This window comes from Thalassophryne amazonica, chromosome 13 (genome assembly GCF_902500255.1).
Source record: "Thalassophryne amazonica chromosome 13, fThaAma1.1, whole genome shotgun sequence".
In the NCBI taxonomy this organism is placed as follows: Eukaryota; Metazoa; Chordata; class Actinopteri; order Batrachoidiformes; family Batrachoididae; genus Thalassophryne; species Thalassophryne amazonica.
The window spans coordinates 13,631,295-13,650,816 of record NC_047115.1 but is presented as its reverse complement, the minus strand read 5'-3'; the positions used below and the strand labels follow the sequence as shown (position 1 = coordinate 13,650,816).

Below are 19,522 nucleotides of genomic sequence, written 5' to 3'. Positions count from 1 at the left end.
TCCGAAGCACTTGACTTTCATTTTGCAGATTTTGCACACTGCATAAATCATGTCAAGCTCCTTCTTACGCAGCAAATAATAAAATCCAAAATATGCCCAAACATTTGCCTTCAGCAAAGACGGTGCTGGCTGAATTAGCTCTTCGTCTGCCATGCTAAGCTGCAGCCACTGAACTCTGCAGCTCATGAGTGTTTGAAACACGCCGGACCCCCCACAAGAAAATGTTTAAAAAAATGCTTTTTAAAAATCGATTCTTGGACATTTTGGATTGATTCAGAATCGTAATAGATAAGAATCACGATTCGGACGTGAATCGATTTTTTCCAACACCCCTAATAGACAACAAAACAACATTCGGGCCACACCTCCTCTAGATAACCCTCTCAACTTGGGAGAATGCGTGTCATCATCACAATCGCCCGTGAACTCGCTGGATCAACAAAATCCACATCCTTGCTAGCCGTTGTTTACATGCGCTGTGAGAATCCGGAACTCTGCTGGCATTGCAGTACATTCTGGGAAGTGCAGGGAGCCACCAGGGGGATTATGGGAAACGCTAATGCACTGAATAGCTACCTCCATGAAAACTGTATGGGGGTGAATTTAATTTCTTTATGTGTATGTCTTCGTCAGTTTAACACATTTTAAAGCAGGGCTGTCAATCGATTAAAATATTTCACTGAGATTAGCCATTAGGTAGGTTGTCAACTTGGTCATAGCACCACAACCCAGCACAAAGGATTTTAATCAGAATGTAGCCAGAAAAGAAAGCATGAAGAAGGTGGTGGTGGAAATAAATGTTGATTTCCTTGTTAAACAGTGGCTGTGTTCTAAAATGTTCACCCAAACCTGCAGAAAGGATTTTGTATGACTGTACCTGATGCAGATTGTCATCCTTCTCTCTCAATACACGCGCGGGTTTGCAGTTAGATGTAGTGTGAAATAATTGCGTTTGTCCATTTTCTCCCCCAGTGGTTATTTAATGTTGATAATTTCAGTTTGAGTCTGACGCTCAGACTTTACACACTGAGCTCACTGTGAAGCTGTTCAAGGCTTCGTATTTTGCAATTTTCTTGACTACCTTTGAGACTTGCTTATTATTGACATTTGGTGCTAAATTTGACCAAAGTCCCACAACTCTCACTCTGTGTGTAGAAATCCCCCTGCTGCAAGCAAAATCTAAATCTGAAACGGCTTTTAGACTTCTGGGACGTATGAAGCGGAATTCTATATTTGGACTCTTGCTCGCTCTGCCATTCCCAAACTTAGGATGCCTTTAGCCCACTTTGAAATCTGAAAATCTTCCACAGCCCACCCAAAACTTTAAATCAGTGCTTGATTGAAACGTGAAATATTAAATATTAAATATTTCAATATATTATGTTAAACTCTGTCAGATAAATGAAGAATAACAGTTTATACCCCACAGCTTTGTTTCATTACTTTTTGACTGCATTTTAAAAATAATTTTTGGGGTAATTTTAAACTTTTGTGCACAATTTAAGCTCAAAGAGGTTTTTAAATTATCCATTTTTAAAGAGAGGCATGATTGAGATGGTTTGGACATGTGCAGAGGAGGGACCCAGGGTATATAGGGAGAAGGATGCTGAGGATGGAGCCACCAGGCAGGAGGAGAAGAGGGAGGCCAAAGAGGAGGTTTATGGATGTGGTGAAGGAGGACATGCAGGTGGTTGGTGTGACAGAGGAAGATACAGAAGACAGGGTAAGATGGAAACGATTGATCTGCTGTGGCGACCCCTAACGGGAACAGCCAAAAGACAAAGAAGAAGATTTTTAAAGGACCTCTGACAGCCCACTAGCAATACCCTTACAGCCCACCAGGGGGTCATAGCTCACAATTCTGAATCAGTGCAGTAAAGAATAAGTTCTTTTTCTTTTTAAAGAATGGGCAGAGAGGGTCTTGAACCAGGAACTTGCTGTTTTGGACAGGTGGCCAACTGATACCTCCAACATTTGCCTTCTGGAAAAAAGCAATTTCTCATATAATACACAACTGTCAAACGCAAGTACTGAAAATGCTGATATTTTCTTTTGGAGTGATGCGGACAGACAGGATAAGAAATGAGCGCATTAGAAGAACGGCTACGATAGGACAGGTTGGGGTCAAAGTGAGAGAGATGAAACTGAGATGGTTTGGTCATGAACAATATTTGAGGGAAATGGTGATATTGTGTATGTGGAAAAAGTTTTAGATCTTTGAGTTCATCTCATACAAAATGGGAGCAAAACCAAAAGTGTTGCGTTTATATTTTTGTTGAGTGTATATACCCAAGAACACCAAAAAAAAAACAGTGAGACTGTCTTTTTAAAATCAATTTTTAAAACACCTGGCGATGCATTTTAGCTAACTGAAAAGGTTTATAACCTAAAGGAACGCTGGATTTATTGATGAGAACATGTAGTCACCGTGTGTGAGTCCAAGCAAGACTGCAAAATAACAGATAAGAAATCAAAAGTGGTGTGTTGACAGGAAAAGTTTTCTGGGTTTGGACCTAAAACATTACGTGCACATTTTTCACACCGTGCAAGCTTCTACTAGATTAGACTTGTCAGACATAAAAAAGAAAAAAAAGGGGGTGAATGATTGTGTAAGTTGGCAAAATAAAATGTCAGAGTGGAGAGGTAAAATAAATCACATCAGAAGCATTAATCTAAACATTTTCCACTCAGTAAACCATTTTAGAGCTGAGCTTAGCATATTGGCTACTAGCTTAATGTTAACTAGCTAACATGACTATAAAAAAAGATCATATTTGAAGCTGCAACAAAAAGTGCCGCGTTCACACTGGGCGCAATGCGAGCGACAGCAGCGACAGGTTGCCATCTAATCCCTATGGAAGGATGCGTTGTGGCGCCAAACCATGCAGCGCGACGCAATGGACGAGAATGAAGTGATTTTGAGCGATCGGCACGTTTGTGGCGTGATATTACTTCGCATCATGTCACGTTGACCTCCTCCCCAAGTTGAAAAATCTGAACTTTTTTGTCTTGTCGCGCCACGATGACCAATCAGGGACTGAATATGTAGTGACGTGGAGATGTCTGGAGTTTGACTGAGTTGGATGTGAACATGTCCTGTATCTGGTAGCCAGCCTGTGAGCAGGACTTATGTCCCTTTTGTCCTTTATTTCACAATTATGACAGAGTTTGGGGGAAGAGCGAGCAGCAGCCCCGCAGCAGGGGGAGCGGAGGATTATTTATTTATTTTTTTTACGTGCGCACGCGAGCGAATTGTCCGTGAAGATTATTTTATTAATTAACTATACAGATGTATAATAAAACAAATGGTGACTGCTTTCTAAACACAATTATGACAGAGTTTTTTGGGGAAGAGTGAGAAGCAGCCCCACAGCAAGCAGCGGAGGTTTTTTTCTTTTTTCCTACGTGCGCGCGCGAACTAATCGACTGGTTTCTAAACACAATTATGACAGTTTTTGGAGCGAGCAGCAGCCCTGCAGCACGGGGAGCGGTGGTTTTTTAATTGTTTACATGTGCGCTTGAACGGACAGGAGGTCCTCAAACTGGGTCCTGCAGAGGCGGAAGGTCCGCTGAAAGCGGCTGTCATCCAGACGCAGCTCCTGCAGCAAATAATGATACTCCCCGAATTGGGAACGTCTCATGACGTTTGTCAGCTTTCCACAACAACTCGCTCCGTGTGGTCAAGGTCCGTCATGTTAACTTGACTGACCACTGGAGCCGGTGAGCGGAATGGAAGCTCCTCCTATTTGATGACGCACTGGGGCGAATTTTCGCAGCGAAAGCAGAGTGACACACCGGGCGATGGTGGCATGTCCATCGCCACGCGACCAAGGGAATTTGTGGTGTCTGGTCACGCTCAGTGTGAACGCAGCATAAGAATGGGGAAAGTTTAGCATGTCGTTGGCTCTGTTTTGGTCTCACTTAAAATCAATATATTTATCTGAAAGAAAACACAGCTCTCTTACAATTTCACCTCCTGACCAGCAGTTTGACTGATTATTGATTTTACAGGCCTCCTTTACTGCTGCACTTTTCTTTAACAACACGTACTGTATTATTCTAAAGTCACTTTCACACTAAGGTCGTGGTCACGCCCGGAATTTTTTTTATGTATAGCATTTTAAATATGTTCAGAAATAAATGCAAACAGTGTGGTGGTCAAAACAGAAGGCTCCCAGGTCAAGACCACAACGACCGGGCCCATACTCCATATAATATGAAGAGGCAACAAGAAGTGGTATCCAGTGCAAAACATGTGCCAGAATCAACATACAGATTCATATCAGATCTGCTGTGGTAACCCAGAGCAAAAAAGAAAAAGGCAATTGGAGTTACTTTACTCAGAAATAGACACAAATGAACCAGTTTTATGAATTCAGACGATCTAGTAAATATATCTAAAGTTATTGAACAATTATAACAACAACAACAAACTGCTTTCATAAAGTGCAACACAAAGAAAAACAACCTACTGTACATGCAACAATTACGTACAGTGAGGGAAGCCACAAAGACACCTGCTACGACTCTGAAATCAAATCAAATCAATTTTATTTATATAGCGCCAAATCACAACAAACATTTGCCCCAAGGCGCTTTATATTGTAAGGCAAAAGCCATACAATAATTACAGAAAAACCCCAACGGTCAAAACGACCCCCTGTGAGCAAGCACTTGGCGACAGTGGGAAGGAAAAACTCCATTTTAACAGGAAGAAACCTCCAGCAGAACCAGGCTCAGGGAGGGGCAGTCTTCTGCTGGGACTGGTTGGGGCTGAGGGGAGAGAATCAGGAAAAACATGCTGTGGAGGGGAACAGAGATCAATCACTAATGATTAAATGCAGAGTGGTGCATATAGAGCAAAAAGAGAAAGAAACACTCAATGCATCATGGGAACCCCCAGCAGTCTAAATCTATAGCAGCATAACTACATACGGTACTATGAGGTCCCTAAGATAAGATGGGACCTCCATCCATCCGTCCATCCATCCATTTTCTTCCGCTTTATCCGGAGTCAGGTTGCGGGGGCAGCAGCTCAAGCAAAGCCGCTCAGACCTCCCGATACACACACACCTCCCCCAGCTCCTCCGGGGGAATAATCAGGTCCCATCTTCTTTAAGAAGATGGGACCTGATTATTCAAAACCTTATAAGTAAGAAGAAGAATTTTAAATTCTATTCTAGAATTAACAGGAAGCCAATGAAGAGAGGCCAATATGGGTGAGATATGCTCTCTCCTAGTCCCTGTCAGTACTCTAGCTGCAGCATTTTGAATTAACTGAAGGCTTTTCAGGGAACTTTTAGGACAACCTGATAATAATGAATTACAATAGTCCAGCCTAGAGGAAATAATTAGAATTAGTTTTTCAGCATCACTCTGAGACAAGACCTTTCTAATTTTAGAGATATTGCACAAATGCAAAAAAGCAGTCCTACATATTTGTTTAATATGCGCATTGAAGGACATATCCTGATCAAAAATTACTCCAAGATTTCTCACAGTATTACTAGAGGTCAGGGTAATGCCATCCAGAGTAAGAATCTGGTTAGACACCATGTTTCTAAGATTTGTGGGGCCAGGTACAATAACTTCAGTTTTATCTGAATTTAAAAGCAGGAAATTAGAGGTCATCCATGTCTTTATGCCTGTAAGACATTCCTGCAGTTTAACTAATTGGTGTGTGTCCTCTGGCTTCATGGATAGATAAAGCTGGGTATCATCTGCGTAACAATGAAAATTTAAGCAATGAAGGAGTTACAGGCTTCTGTGGCTGCAGAAACTGGACACAGAGCAACATTTAGCCTCGTGAGGGATGCCACCAAGACACCTGCTATGAATCTGAAGGGGTTACAGGCTCCTGTAACTGCAGAAACTGTGCACAGAGCAACATTTAGCCTCATGAGGGAAGCCACCAAGACACCTGTTACGACTCTGAAGGAGTTGCAAGCTGTTGTGGCTGCCGAACCTGTGCACAGAGCAACATTTGTTGCATCACAAGAAATATCATGGTGGAGTGGAAAAGAGAACGATCCCCCCCCCCCCCAAAAAAAAAACAAGGTGATGTTTGCTCCAAATCATATGAGAGAATCTGATCCACTCCACCAGCACCATATATGTATTTCTTAATGTTTGATGTAATTGACATCCAAGTCATATACATGACTTTGAAATGTTCATGTTTCAATCATGTGCAGTGTCTCAAGAAAACTGGCTGTAAAAGTGATGATAACTCTCACAAGTACAATTTAAGTCTTTATTTTGGTTTAGAGGAACATTTGTTTTTTTCATAACTTGGGAAATTCTATGAACTGTTCTATTTATACAAAACTGGTTCGTTAGATTTTTTTTTTTAACATGTTTGAATGACACAGATGTGCCAGTAATTCTGACCGGGGCTGTTTCATGTCACATTATTTTTAACGCCTTACTTCATCCCCAAGAATAATCATGCCAGTGACATTTTTAGGAACAGGAAATTCTCTTAATATTTCATCTCAAAAGTCTAACTTTAAATATAGCGTCACTCGTCAATATCAAAAGCACGTGATCCATTTTAACGTTCCAGTAGATTTGAAAATCTTAATGTGCATCTTTTACGATTTGAGATCTGTGCTTAAAAAAAAAAAATACATACATACACACATATATATATATATATATATATATGTGTGTCTATTTGACCGTTGGTTATTAGCAGGTATGATTGGTCAGAAGTGAAGAAACCACTTTTATTCCCCACTTGGCTCCACCACAGAAAAGAAAATTAACCAAACGTACCTTCAAACATGTGACATGTATATGATGTGCAGTGCTATGAAAAAGGTAGTGCCCCCTTGACTTGTCTGAAGAAGACTGGACGTAAAAGTGATGGTTTATGTGTGTTATACTAAAGAGTGAACTTACTATCATCACATCATTTTAACTTTTATATTTTAATGTCTTTTAATTCATGATGTAGAGATCATGTTTCACTGTGAGTTTAAAGGGCATCATTTTAGAAATCTTAAGATAAAAAGCCTGAATATTTTTTTTTTTTGATGTCCTAAAACATTTCAATCATGTAAAAGCTCAAAGGGGCACTAACATTTTCATAGCTCTGTATGTAATATAACCGCTGATTCAAAATGTGAGGTACAAGGAAGAGACGGGTACATTAGAGATTTTAAAAGCAGCTTCAGGTTCCTAATAAATGTGTCACCGTTGCAAGAATGGTGCTGAACGGCTAAACTAACAGCCTGTGGCGTGTTCACGGCCGTGTTGTTCTTAGTTCAGACTCAGCAGTTAAAGAGCTTCACAAAGAATTAACTGCACTCCACAAGAATGTCCTGAGTAAATAACAAATTTCTATAACCCCAATTCCAATGAAGTAGGGACGTTGTGTAAAATGTAAATAAAAACAGAATACGATGATTTGCAAATCCTCTTCAACCTATGCATGGTACAGTTTTAACTTGCACTTGTAGATGGAGTGACAAACTTTCCTTCTAACAACACTTCAACAGTCCAGGGTCTCCGTTGTCGTATTTTGTGCTTCATAATGTGCCACACATTTTCAACGGGCGACAGGTCTGGACTGCAGGCAGGCCAGTCTAGTACCCGCACTCTTTTACTACGAAGCCACGCTGCAGAATGTGGCTTGGCATTGTCTTGCTGAAATAAGCAGGGACATCCCTGAAAAAGACATGGCTTGGATGGCACCATGTGTTGCTCCAAAACCTAGATGTATCTTTCAACACTGATGGTGCCATCACAGTTGTGTAAGTTGTCCATGCCATAGGCACTAACACACCCCCATACCATCACAGATGCTGGCTTTGACGTTTGCACTGGTAACAGTCTGGATAGTCTTTTCCCCCTTTTGTCCGGACGGCACGACGTCCATGATTTCCAAAAACAATTTGAAATGTGGACTCACTTTTCCACTTTGTGTCTGCCCATTTCAAATGAGCTTGGTCCCAGAGAAGGCGGCGGCATTTCTGGACGTTGTTGATGTATGGCTTTCGCTTTGCACGGTAGAGTTTTGACTTGCACTTGTAGATGTAGCGACGAACTGTGTTAACTGACAATGGTTTTCTGAAGTGTTCCTGAGCCTACGCGGTAAGATCCTTTACACAGTGATGTTGGTTTTTAATGCAGTGCCGCCTGAGGGATTGAAGGTCACGGGCATTCAATGTTGGTTTTCGGCTTTGCCACTTACGTCTAGAAAGTTCTCCAGAAAATCTTATGATTATATTATGGACTGTAGATGATGGAATCCCTAAATTTCTTGCAATTGAATGTTGAGAAACATTGATCTTAAACTGCTTGACTATTTTTTCACGCAGTTGTTCACAAAGTGGTGATCATCTCCCCGTCTTTGCTTGTGAATGGCTGAGCCTTTTGGGGATGCTCCTTTTATACCCAATCATTACACTCACAATGAATGTCCTCAGTTCCCAAACGTTTATTATGTGTTGTTAAAAGGAAAGGTGACGTAACAGTGGTAAACATACCACTGTCCCAGCTTTTTTGAAAAGTGTTGTAGGCATCCATTTCAAAATGAGCAGATATTTGCACAAGAACAATAAAGTTTGTCAGGTTGAACATTAAATATCTCGTCTTTGTGGTGTAGTCAATTGAATATAGGTTGAAGAGGATTTGCAAGTCATTGTATTCTGTTTTTAAATTACATTTTACACAAAGTCCCAACTTCATTGGAATTGGGGTTGTATTTGTGTGTGCACACACTTCCGTTTGATTTGTGTATCAACATATAAACATACATTTAAATATGGCTTCATGGACTCGGGATGCTTCCTGCTCACAATCAGACCATCCAAACCAAAAAGATGCAGCATGCAGGTTTTTCCTCTTTGTTTTAGTGGTGTAAACCACTTACCACAAACAGCAACAACAAAACATCTTGTTACGAGTTACGCTGCAAGAATTAACGAGATGAAGACATGTTCTGGCAGCGACTGGCAGCTAACGTTCTGTCTGGACGTCGCCTCAGTTTCTCGCAGATACAGGCGCAAATACGTCTCTCAGTGCTGTGTTTACACTGCTGTCAAATAAAGCAATAAATATGCAGAAAATAAACCAGAGTCAAGTTCGGAGGAAAGCACGTTTCCTGCCCGACCACCTTAACATCAATAATAATGTGGCATTTATTTATTTTAAACTGTATTTTACTTTGTGCAGCTCTTTGTATGTACAGTATAACTGAAAGTGCTACGTAAATAAATATTACCACAACAACTCAGCAATGCTCTGCAGATGTTACTGCAAATTCAAAAACAGATCTGAGGACACAAGTTGTTCTGCAGCAGCTGTATCTGCTAATATTTACCTTTCATGACACCAAAACCTCAGCTGATGAACAATTTCCTTTAAAATTTCCACTCTAATGTAGTAGAACAGTATTTTCATTGCATGGCATCACTGAACGTGTTGAAAGAGACCGTAACATCACATTAAGTGCAAAAATCCAACACATCATTATTAAATGAGCTGTTCTACATACATTTTGAGTACTTTTACATGCTATATTTTTCAGTGCGCAAGTCACACCTGCCAAAAAGTGGCTTATGAAGAGAAGTGAACATGCAAGTCGCAGCCTTTTTCTTGCATTATCAGCTCTTTAAGTTGTGATTTTTGTGCATTGTTGTTGTGCACATTATGACTTTTTATTATTGAAGTTTATTTTGTTTTGTGCTTCAATTCCCTTGAAAGCCCAACATAACTACATAAGGAAGTACAAGTTGCAGGGCCTCACAAATTAGTAAAAAAGCATGACTTTTGCTGAGTAAAATATACTCTACTGGGATAATATTTGGTCCCAGTCGAAATAGAGTAAAATACACTCTATTATAGAGTGAAATCAACTGTACTGTCTTGTCAAATCAAGTGTTTGTACTCCAATAAGAGTTGATTTTAAACTGTGACAGAGTTGATTTAGCACTGTGATAGAGTATATTTAACTCTATTTGGACTGTGACCAAATGTAACCCCAGCAGAGTAAATTTTGCAGTGTAAAATTTACTGTGTACTCCAGAGTACAAGTTGCAGGGCCTCACAAATTAGTAAAAAAAAAGACGTGATTTAATACTCCGGAGTATAAGTTGCAGGGTCTCACAAATCAGTAAAAAAAAGCATGACATTTGCTGAGTAAAATATACTCTGCTGGGATAACATTTGGTCCAAGTCTAAATAGAGTAAAATACACTCTATTATAGAGTGAAATCAACTGTACCGTCTTGTCAAATCAAGTGTTTGTACTCCAATAAGAGTTGATTTTAAACTGTGACAGAGTTGATATAGCACTGTGATAGAGTATATTTAACTCTATTTGGACTGGGACCAAATGTAACCCCAGCAGAGTAAATTTTGCAGTGTAAAATTTACTGTGTACTCCGGAGTACACGTTGCAGGGCCTCACAAATTAGTAAAAAAAAGACGTGATTTAATACTTCGAAGTATAAGTTGCAGGGCCTTACAAATTAGTAAAAAAAAAAGCAGTGATTTAATCCTTCAGGGTATAAATTGCAGGGTCTCACAAATCAGTAAAAAAGCTGTGACTTAAGGCCTAGTTCAAAAATAATGAAGCCAAACTGTGACTTAACCATCAAAATTTAAAAGCGGTCTTTTTTGTGAAATGTTATAATTTTAGGTGTGGTTATATATCAGAGTTTCAATATTTCTATTGGTCTCGATTCAGTCATTGCTAGAAATTATCAGTGCATATATACCATAATGTGCTAGAGCAGGGGTGGCCACGTTCGGTCCTCGAGAGCCACCTTCCTGACACTCTTCGTTGTCTCCCTGCTCCAACACACCTGAATCCAATGAAAGACTCGTTAGCAGACTTATAATGAGCCTTTCATTGGATTCAGGTGTGTTGGAGCAGGGAGACAACTAAGAGTGTCAGGATGGTGGCTCTCGAGGACCGAACTTGGCCACCCCTGTACTAGAGCATAACGCTTGTGACAACCGTTCTTCTTTAGTCTGCAGAAGCCTGAAACAAAGACATTCTGTCCATTAGTTCCTGGTATTATTGAACAAGTAATATAATTATTCTATTGAAGCAGAGTAGGAGATATAGCTAAGGTTTTGACACAAATAAATCAAAGACTTATTCTCAGCGTTACGCTTGCAAAAGTTTTACCTTGCTTTAGAAACATGTTTTTTCTAGGAAATTACATTTCTACCTTTACAAAAATGTATTACTGTTAGTTAATATACAGCACAAACAAACAAACTGACAAAATACAAGGTTATTTCTTTAACATTCAACTTTAAATGATAATGCTAAATATCAATGTCACACAAAATTGATGGAAAAAGTGCTATTTTGGGGGTAAATTTCGTGCATATCTCTGGAACTGTGAAGGAATTTTTCCATGAAATATTTAGTACCTGTCTAAGAGACTATAGGCAACTCACAGATAAATCTGGATGGTGCTAAATAAAATAATGGCTTATTCATGACAAATGCAATGCAAATCAGCAGTTAGGCTTCATTATTTTTGAACTAGGCCTTAATACTCCAGAGTACAAGTTGCAGGGCCTCACAAATTAGTAAAAAAAAACATGACTTTTGCTGAGTAAAATATACTCTGCTGGGATAACATTTGGTCCCAGTCTAAATAGAGTAAAATACACTCTATTAAAGAATGAAATCAACTAACTGTACCGTCTTGTCAACTCAAGTGTTTCTACTCCAATAAGAGTTGATTTAGCACTGCGATAGAGTATATTTAACTCTATTTGGGCTGGGACCAAATGTTATCCCAGGAGAGTATATTTTGCAAAGTAAAATTTACTGTGTACTCCGGAGTACAAGTTGCAGGGCCCCACAAATTAGCAAAAAAAGCTGCGATTTAATACTCCAGAGTATAAGTTGCAGGGCCCCACAAATTAGCAAAAAAGCTGCGATTTAATACTCCAGAGTATAAGTTGCAGGGCCCCACAAATTAGCAAAAAAGCTGCGATTTAATACTCCAGAGTATAAGTTGCAGGGCCCCACAAATTAGTAAAAAAGCTGCAACTTAATACTCCAGAGTATAAGTTGCAGGGTCTCACAAATTAGTAAAAAAGCATGACTTTTTCTGAGTAAAATATACTCTGCTGGGATAACATTTGGTCCAAGTCTAAATAGAGTAAAATACACCCTATTATAGAGTGAAATCAACTGTATGTCTTGTCAAAGCAAGTGTTTCTACTCCAATAAGAGTTGATTTTACACTGTGATAGAGTTAATTTAGCACTGTGATAGAATATATTTAACTCTATTTAGACTGGGACCAAATGTTATCCCAGCAGAGTCAATTTTGCCGAGTAAAATTTACTGTGTACTCCGGAGTACAAGTTGCAGGTTCTCACAAATGAGTACAATCTGGAAAAATGTGTTATATTTTCATACCAATACTTTTGAACTTTTTACAGTACATTTTCAGTGCTTGACTTTTAGTATTTATACAGTTTGTTGCGTTGTCATCCTCCTGTCCAGTTGGTGGCTGACAGAATGCACCAATAGGTTTACCAACCAACATTAAAGTTACAAGAAGAAGAAGAAGAAGAATACAGCACAACCATCATGATAACTTATGTAACTTTGCAGAAGCACAATATGCACAGCACAAACATCTTTCGTATGATAAGAAATGAAAATTATTATTTTGTGGTGAGAGAAATCAAACGATGGTGAGCCGTCACAGCTCAAGTCGTTCTTGGGAATCCCCGAGTACTGGGTACCAGGTATGGGGGAAGCGGCCGCTCTGTTAGTGGTTATGTACGTCCGTCACTGCATTGTTGATTCGTCCTTTCTTTTCTGGAGAAATATTTTTAAAAATTTCGAAAAAGCCAAACAGGAAGGCGCGCTGTCCACTCATGTAAACTCGAGACGTTCAATGGCATTGTCCATGTAGCGGAGTTTTAATTATACAGAGAAAATAACAAATTTGACCACTTTAAACTACAAATTTACACGGCTCAGATTCACACAATGTAATTTTCCGTTTTCCCTACCTAGCTTTTCTGCGATTTGACGGAAGTTAAAACACATTTATCTGCTGCAGTCAGAAATTATGTGGAGACGTGTGGTGCACAAACATTTAGGAACAAAGGCTCAATCCTCCTCACCTTCAGAACAGAGGTCAACAAAAAATAATATACATGTATATAAAAACAGGTCTACTCACTCAATCTGAGCCCATAGAAGAATCAGCAGTATGTTGAGGAGACAGTAGAAGAAGCACCTCAGCTCAGTCCTCATAAAAATGCAAAAAGCCAACAGCAGCAACATGCAGCTGCAAACGGAAGAATGAGGAAGATAAGACGCATCAGAAATGTATTTTAAAACATTCTGAGAACAGAAGAACTTCTTGATTCGTCTTCCTCTAAAGTCACATCTCACATTACACACACACACACACACAGGGCTTCCTCTTTTTCAGTTCCCCACACGGCTGGTGTGTGTGTGTGTGTGTGTGTGTGTGTGTGGGGGGGGGGGGGGGGGGGGGGGGGGGGGGTTAAAATTAATTATGATGAGATTACACAGAAAAATAAATCTCTCTGATATCCTTCTCAGTCGCTGCTCGGGCCGGCAAAAATAATAATAATAATAATAATAATAATAATAAAACCCTGACAATTTAACAGTAGATTTTCTTTAAATATAAAACTTCAATTTATAGTATTTCCTTTAGCATACATTGTGGAGTGGTTTACTAGTTTGGGAAGTCCTGCAACATGTTCCAGTGTGGCTTATATATTTTGGGGGGGGGGGGGGGGGGGACCCAAACAAAAAACAACACACAATACTATTACACTATGTCCACAAGATGGGGCCATCTACACGCATGACCAGCTGCTCCTGTATACCGAATTCAGCAGCAGCAGTGAGCGTCTGTGGCACCATGGATATAAAACGAGACAAAATGCACACCGATTGAGTAAATAAGGTTTAATTTATCTGACACGATTAAACCCCCCCCCCCCCCCCCCCCCCCCCCCCCCCCCCCCCCCCCCCCCCCCCCCCCCCCCCCCCCCCCCCCCCCCCCCCCCCCCCCCCCCCCCCCCCCCCTGGACTGGGTCCAATTCCAATCACATCCATCAAACTGGGACATCCCCATTTTAGAAGTGGCTGTTATTGTGACCCATCAAAGACATATCTGTGCAATAATCATGCTGTTTAATCAGCATCTTGACATGCCACAGTACCATCTGGGTGGATTTGGATCATCTTTGCAAATGTGAAGTGTTCGCCAACATGGATTTTACAAATTTCTGAACAAAATTCTAAATAATTCTTCTGTGTGCAGACAAGAAAGAGCTTTTCCTTCAATGCATGAAAAAATGGTAACAAAATTGCTGCACTACTGCAATACCTCAGCGGTGTTTGCACAGCAGTGATGTATTATCCTCAAAATGGAGCAATTTGGTCCATTCTGAGAGGAGATCATCACTCATCCTGTCACAACGGCTACTTCTGCTGGACGATGCAGTCCACAAAAATCACTCCTGCTTCTCTCACAGACTGCATGAAGTCCAGCAGATAGCCATAGCCCGACTCCACACATGTGCCCAGCGTGCACCGATGGGTTAACGATAATCCACCCAGAACATTTTACATACTTCAACATGTTTTTACTTCGGTCAGACTTTAAGAAAAAAAGATATTTCACACCAAGTATATATTCTTAGAAAATTAAATACAGCTTCTGTTTAACCAAAGGGACTGTGAGTAAATTAATTCCAGCCATGGCGCAGTGGCACTGATCACCCGCCAGAAGTGAGAGGCTAAGCATAGCTCCACAGCAGCCACTTCCAGTGCTCTCCGTGTCACACTTCCTGCCTCGCAGCACAGCAGCCGGTGGCAGCCGTGTGCCAGCTCAGCGTCTGCAGCAGAACCGCGTCTCAAACACCTCAGCGGACTTCTCTCCGTACCGAGCACAAAGCTCCATCCAGGGAAAATAAACCTCTCAGCCGGTAACTCAGTTAACCAGAAAGAATTTTCCCCAGAAAGGTCACAAAAAAAAGAAGAAGAAAAAAAGTAAATTGCAAGCATGTGGAAAATCAGATTCTACTGTTACTTACCAAAACAGACATGCAGCAAAAGGACAATCCGTCATCTTACAACCCCAATTCCAATGAATTTGGGACGTTGTGTAAAATGTAAATAAAACAGAATACAATAATTTGCAAATCCTCTTCAACCTATATTCAATTGATTACACCAGAAAGACAAGATATTTAATGTTCAAACTGATAAACTTTATTGTTTTTGTGCAAATATTTGCTCATTTTGAAATGGATGCCTGCAACACATTTCAAAAAAGCTGGGACAGTGGTATGTTTACCACTGTGTTACATCACCTTTCCTTCTAACAACACTCAATAAGTGTTTGGGAACTGAGGACACTAATTGTTGAAGCTTTGTAGGTGGAATTCTTTCCCATTCTTACTTAATGTACGACTTCAGTTGTTCAACAGTTCGGGGTCTACACTGTTGTATTTTACACTTCATAATGCGCCACACATTTTCAATGGGTGACAGGTCTGGACTGCAGACAGGCCAGTCTAGTACCCGAACTCTTTTACTACGAAGCCACGCTGTTGTAACACGTGCAGAATGTGGCTTGGCATTATCCTGCTGAAATAAACAGGGACGTCCCTGAAAAAGACGTTGCTTGGATGGCAGCATGTGTTGCTCCAAAACCTGGATGTACCTTTCAGCATTGATGGTGCCATCACGGATGTGTAAGCTGCCCATGTCATGGGCACTAACACACCCCCAAACCATCACAGATGCTGGCTTTGCGCTGGTAACAATCTGGATGGTCTTTTTCCTCTTTTGTTCAAATTGTTTCCAAAAACAATTTGAAATGTGGACTCATCAGACCACAGCACACTTTTCTACTTTGCGTCTGTCCATTTCAAATTAGCTCGGGTCCAGAGAAGACGGCGGTGTTTCTGGATGTTGTTGATGTATGGCTTTTGCTTTGCATGGTAGAGTTTTAACTTGCACTTATACGAGGTCTGTCAATAAAGTATAGGTCCTTTTTATTTTTTTCAAAAAACTATATGGATTTCATTCATATGTTTTTACGTCAGACATGCTTGAACCCTCGTGCGCATGCGTGAGTTTTTCCACGCTTGTCGGTGACGTCATTCGCCTGTGAGCACTCCTTGTGGGAGGAGTCGTCCAGCCCCTCGTCGGAATTCCTTTGTCTGAGAAGTTGCTGAGAGACTGGCGCTTTGTTTGATCAAAATTTTTTCTAAACCTGTGAGACACATCGAAGTGGACACGGTTCGAAAAATTAAGCTGGTTTTCAGTGAAAATTTTAACGGCTGATGAGAGATTTTGAGGTGATTCTGTCGCTTTAAGGACTTCCCACGGTGCGAGACGTCGTGCAGTGCTCTCAAGCGCCATCGTCGGCCTGTTTCAAGCTGAAAACCTCCACGTTTCAGGCTCTATTGATCCAGGACGTCGTGAGAGAACAGAGAAGTTTCAGAAGAAGTTGGTTTCAGCATTTTTTCCGGATATTCCACTGTTAAAGGAGATTTTTTTAATGAAAGACGTGCGGACGGATTGCAGCGTCGGCTCGCAGCCGCTGCGACGCTCCGCCACAGGAAAAACACCTCTGTTGGAAGCCTTAAGGACAAGTTGGAACATGTCCAGCTGTTAAACAATTTCTCATATACTCACTCCACTGAAAGCCATCAAAAGCCGCCTGGATTTTACAAATGGTTATCAACACGGAGGTGTTTTTCCTGTGCTGCCGCACCGCGTCGGCTGCGTCCCGATGCGCGGACCCATCCTCACATCTTTCATTAAAAAAATCTCCTTTAATAGTGGAATATCCGGATAAAATGCTGAAACCGACTTCTTCTGAAACTTCTCTGTTCTCTCACGACGTCCTGGATCAATAGAGCCTGAAATGTGGAGGTTTTCAGCTTGAAACAGGCCGACGACGGCGCCTGAGAGCACTGTGCGACGTCTCGCACCGTGGGAAGTCCTTAAAGCGACAGTATCACCTCAAAATCTCTCATCAGCCGTTTAAATTTTCACTGAAAACCAGCTTAATTTTTCGAACCGTGTCCACTTCGATGTGTCTCACAGGTTTAGAAAAAATTTTGATCAAACAAAGCGCCAGTCTCTCAGCAACTTCTCAGACAAAGGAATTCCGACGAGGGGCTAGACGACTCCTCCCACAAGGAGTGCTCACAGGCGAATGACGCCACCGACAGGCGTGGAAAAACTCACGCATGCGCACATGCTTACGTAAAAACATATGAATGAAATCCATATAGTTTTTGAAAAAAAAAAAAAAATAAATAAAAAGCACCTATACTTTATTGACAGCCCTCGTAGATGTAGTGAGGGATCGAAGGTCACGGGCATTCAGTGTTGGTTTTCGGCCTTGTCGCTTACATGTAGAAAGTTCTCCAGATTCTCTGAATCTTCTGATTATATTATGGACTGTAGATGATGGAATTCCTAAATTCCTTGCAATTGAACATTGAGAAACATTGTTCTTAAACTGTTGGACTATTTTTTTCCCCCACACAGTTGTTCACAAAGTGGTGATCCTCGCCCCATCTTTGCTTGTGTCCGGCTGAGCCTTTTGGGGATGCTCCTTTTATACCCAATCATGAGTGTCCTCAGTTCTCAAACGCTTACTGAGTGTTGTTAGAAGGAAAGGTGATGTAACACAATGGTAAACATACCACTGTCCCAACTTTTTTGAAACGTGTTGCAGGCATCCATTTCAAAATGAGCAAATACATGCACACACACACACAAAAAAAAGGTTTATCAGCTTGAACATTAAATATCTTGTCTTTGTGGTGTATTCAATTGAATATAGGTTGAAGAGAATTTTCAAATTATTGTATTCTGTTTTATTTCCATTTTTACACAACGTCCCACCTTAAAGAAAAACACCGTTTGTGGTCAACGCTGTGAGAACAGCAAGCTTTGACAAAAACTTAATTTGTTTAAATAAATAAATAAGAATTTCATTAGGAAGAAACAAATAAATTTAAAAAAAGGCATCCATCTCGGGAGTAAAAAAAAAAGTTATAATAACAGTAATAATAAGTAAATCCCTTTGGCTGCTCACTTGACTTTTTTCCCCCCACTCGGGGTCACCACAACAGATCTAAAGTGGATCTGTGTGTTGATTTGGCACAGGTTTTACACCTGATGCCCTTCCTGAAGCAACTCTACATTACATGGAGAAATATGGCAGGGGTGGGATGTCAATCGGGAACCTTCTGCACTGGAACCAAGCACACTAACCACTTGGCCAAACAAAATAATAACAATGATAATATATATGGTCTTCATCAGTTATCTTGCCCATGGGATTACATCCTATGTGTCTGGATTGTTGAAGCATTGGCAGTTGTGGCCATATATGTGTGCAAAACACATGGTTCTTGGATTAGAAATTAAAGTGTTAAAGGTCACACTGGTGTCAAAATCTTAAAAACACAAAAACAATTCAGATTTTCATGAAGAAGCAAGTATGTAAACTGTAAAACAGAACAAATGAATGGCTTGCTGAATGAATGAGTCCATCCACTGCAGTTTGTTCACCTAACTCAAAAACAATAATGTTATCGTGTACATTTCCAAATTAAAAATGGCATATGATGAAGTTTTAATGCTTAAAAGTTGGTGAACTGTGATGCACCAGATCAAGATGGTTGATGAAAATTAGTAACAGACGTGAATTTTAAACGACTTGTAGCTTGTCTGGCACATGCTGGACATACCAAGCCTTACTGCAAGAAATAACCTTAACATCACATGCATGATGAAAATTAAGAGCAGGTGCTTGTTTGTCGTCATCTTTAAATTTCAAAGCTCATATCTGGTGGTCACCAAGACCACTACTGTTTATTTACTGTGACATGAAAGACAAATGCAGAAAACTGTATTTAACATGTTGAAACAAGTCAAAAAAAAAAAAAAAAAAACATTTCACAAGATAAATGATTATTTAAATATTTGAGGATTAATATTTGTTGTTAATCTATCACATGACCATTACTGCAGACTGCCTGCAGGCCATGTTAGAAGCTCTGTGATCACAACATGTGACTCATAAAAAAGGTAGCTCAGAAACACACCAAAGTCAAAGAACAAAATTTGACTGTCTCAATATTTGACAGTTTCTTCCAGCTAAACTGGAAGAACCAACAGATTATTACTGATTGTAGTTTCAGGCCTCATGTTTGCTTTTTAGCAGGACAGTTTCTACAACTGTGGGACTAACTTAGAGAAAGTTCGCTTACAGAAACCAAACAAGCTCATGTGAGGTTACATGGAACTTCAAAACCACACACACACACACACACACACACACACACACACACACACACACACACACACACACACACACACACACACACACACACACACACACACACACACACACACACACACACGCGTTGATGCAGGCGGAGAGAGAAAGAATAAGCGCTTGCCTCAGCAATATTCATACAAAATCCTTTCTGCAGGGTTTTGAATGTT

General features: G+C 40.4%; 1 protein-coding gene across 1 annotated transcript in view; it reads right to left on the bottom strand.

Annotated features, from left to right (window-relative positions):
• wipf1b (WAS/WASL interacting protein family, member 1b) overlaps window positions 1-13,286 on the bottom strand; it is a 36,767-nt gene extending 23,481 nt beyond the window's left edge. The window contains exon 1 of the mRNA XM_034184499.1: window positions 13,179-13,286. The gene's annotated coding sequence lies outside the window, so the exon portion shown is untranslated. The remainder of the gene's footprint in view (window positions 1-13,178) is intronic.
• Between the last annotated feature and the right edge of the window lie 6,236 nt (window positions 13,287-19,522).